Raw genomic sequence first — 2,500 nt, forward strand, 5'->3', positions numbered from 1 at the left:
GAGGGTTTGAAAACAATTGTATGCAGTTTATAAAAACCATAGTTGTCTTTACTTAGTTAGGCGAAGAAGTGTAAAACTTCCTTCTTTAAACCTTGCCGTCAGCATAAGCTGAAGACTTGATCAGGTACCAAGTATGTAGCAAGACAGGCTTTTCATTATAAACTACAATTGTTTTGCAAAAGAAATTATGGCTATCGTTAGATAACCCTCACTCTTTGTTGCATTGGATAATGAAAGATGGATGTATGAATGAACGAATGTAATGCAAATTAGAATCATGTTGCAATGGCTAAATGTTTGCAATAAACATTCACAATTGCGACTCTAATGCAAATACAATTCAATTGCATTCACCATATTAGCATCTACAATATCACTATGCAGAGTGTTTGATTGTTTGAAGGTTGTATTTCTCTTATAATAAGAGGGTAATACGTTAATGATCCTTCCGCAGGTTCACCTACGGAAACCTTGTTACGACTTTTACTTCCTCTAAATGATCAAGTTTGAACATCTTTCCAGCACAATCCGACCACTAGTTTCCCAATGGTCTGGATTGACCAGTCCGAAGTCCTCACTAAATCATTCAATCGGTAGTAGCGACGGGCGGTGTGTACAAAGGGCAGGGACGTAATCAACGCAAGCTAATGACTCACGCTTACTGGGAATTCCTCGTTCATGGGCAATAATTACAATGCCCAATCCCCATCACGAAATGGGTTCAAGCGGTTACCCACTCCTTTCGGAGCAGGAAACAGTATGCACGATGACCACTTCAGTGTAGCACGCGTGCGGCCCCGGACATCTAAGGGCATCACAGACCTGTTATTGCTCTGTTTCGTGCGGCTGCGAGCGCCGCTTGTCCCTCTAAGAAGTCCTTACAGTGCTACAGCATCCTTACCCTAGCCAATTCTGTAGGCTAATAGCAGCAGAGCCCTCAACAGCCGAAACCATCAAGAGATACTACCACCCACAGGTTGACTAAGGGGGAGTACTGCAGTGTAAACTGCAAGTCTATTTAGTAGGCTAGAGTCTCGTTCGTTATCGGAATTAACCAGACAAATCACTCCACCAACTAAGAACGGCCATGCACCACCACCCACTGAATCAAGAAAGAGCTCTCAATCTGTCAATCCTCTCAGTGTCCGGGCCGGGTGAGTTTTCCCGTGTTGAGTCAAATTAAGCCGCAAGCTCCACTCCTGGTGGTGCCCTTCCGTCAATTCCTTTAAGTTTCAGCTTTGCAACCATACTTCCCCCGGAACCCAAAAACTTTGGTTTCCCGGAAGCTTCCATTCGAGTCATGAAATTAGTTACTCAGAATGATCGCTGGTTGGCATCGTTTATGGTTAGAACTAGGGCGGTATCTGATCGCCTTCGAACCTCTAACTTTCGTTCTTGATTAATGAAAACATTCTTGGCAAATGCTTTCGCTGTAGTTTGTCTTGCGACGGTCCAAGAATTTCACCTCTAGCGCCGCAATACAAATGCCCCCGTCTGTCCCTCTTAATCATTACCTTGGATTCTTAAGACCAACAAAATAGAACCAAGGTCCTATTCCATTATTCCATGCAAGATCATTCAAGTTAAGGTAGTGGTACGCATCATATAGATGGTTGACCATACCGTTTTTAGGCACCTCTTTCGAGGTTTTGGACGCCTGCTTTGAGCACTCTGATTTTTTCAAGGTAAAAGTCTCGATCGCTTGAATCAACACTCGGTAAAGAGCATTGATAGCAAATATCGAGCAATTTTCTGTCTAAACACTATGAATGTAACCACCAGGAAAGAGGAATGAAGGTTCAAGCAAGCATCCGTAGACACAAGCAAGAAACCTAACATCACCATCTAACCCTTTAATCAGTGGACCCCATAGGTTCGACTGAAATCCAACTACGAGCTTTTTAACCGCAGCAACTTTAATATACGCTATTGGAGCTGGAATTACCGCGGCTGCTGGCACCAGACTTGCCCTCCAATAGATCCTCGTTAAAGGATTTAAATTGTACTCATTCCAATTACGGGGCCTCAATAGAGTCCCGTATTGTTATTTTTCGTCACTACATCCCCGTACTGGGATTGTGTAATTTGCGCGCCTGCTGCCTTCCTTAGATGTGGTAGCCGTTTCTCAGGCTCCCTCTCCGGAATCGAACCCTAATTCCCCGTTACCCGTTACAACCATGGTAGGCGCATAACCTACCATCGACAGTTGATAAGGCAGTTGCTTGAGGGATACATCGTCGGCTCAGAGGCCATACGATTTGCTCAGTTATTCAGAGTCATCACAAGAAATGCAACCGAAGTTGCTAAGATCCCCACTGCTAGTCCTTAGACAGCGACCGAAATCACTGAACAGGGTTCTAGGTGAATAAGAATCATTGGTCTTGTACTAATAAATGCGATCCTTCCGTCAGCAAGCTGAGGTTGGAACACTTGTTCATGTATTAGCTCTAGAATTACCACAGTTATCCATGTAAAAAAGAATATCCGAGGAACCGTAACT

At 43.9% G+C, this 2,500-nt stretch overlaps 1 non-coding gene across 1 annotated transcript in view; it reads right to left on the reverse strand.

The window, feature by feature from the left end:
• Positions 1-437: 437 nt before the first annotated feature.
• LOC149092579 (small subunit ribosomal RNA) overlaps positions 438-2,500 on the reverse strand; it is a 2,170-nt gene continuing 107 nt past the window's right edge. Inside the window, exon 1 of the ribosomal RNA XR_016200778.1 lies at positions 438-2,500. This exon is cut by the window's right edge and continues 107 nt beyond it. This is a non-coding gene — a ribosomal RNA (small subunit ribosomal RNA).

This window comes from Tetranychus urticae, unplaced genomic scaffold (genome assembly GCF_039701765.1).
Source record: "Tetranychus urticae isolate SD_2017Ah unplaced genomic scaffold, NJAU_TeUrti_SD_1.0 Scaffold_7, whole genome shotgun sequence".
Taxonomy (NCBI): Eukaryota; Metazoa; Arthropoda; class Arachnida; order Trombidiformes; family Tetranychidae; genus Tetranychus; species Tetranychus urticae.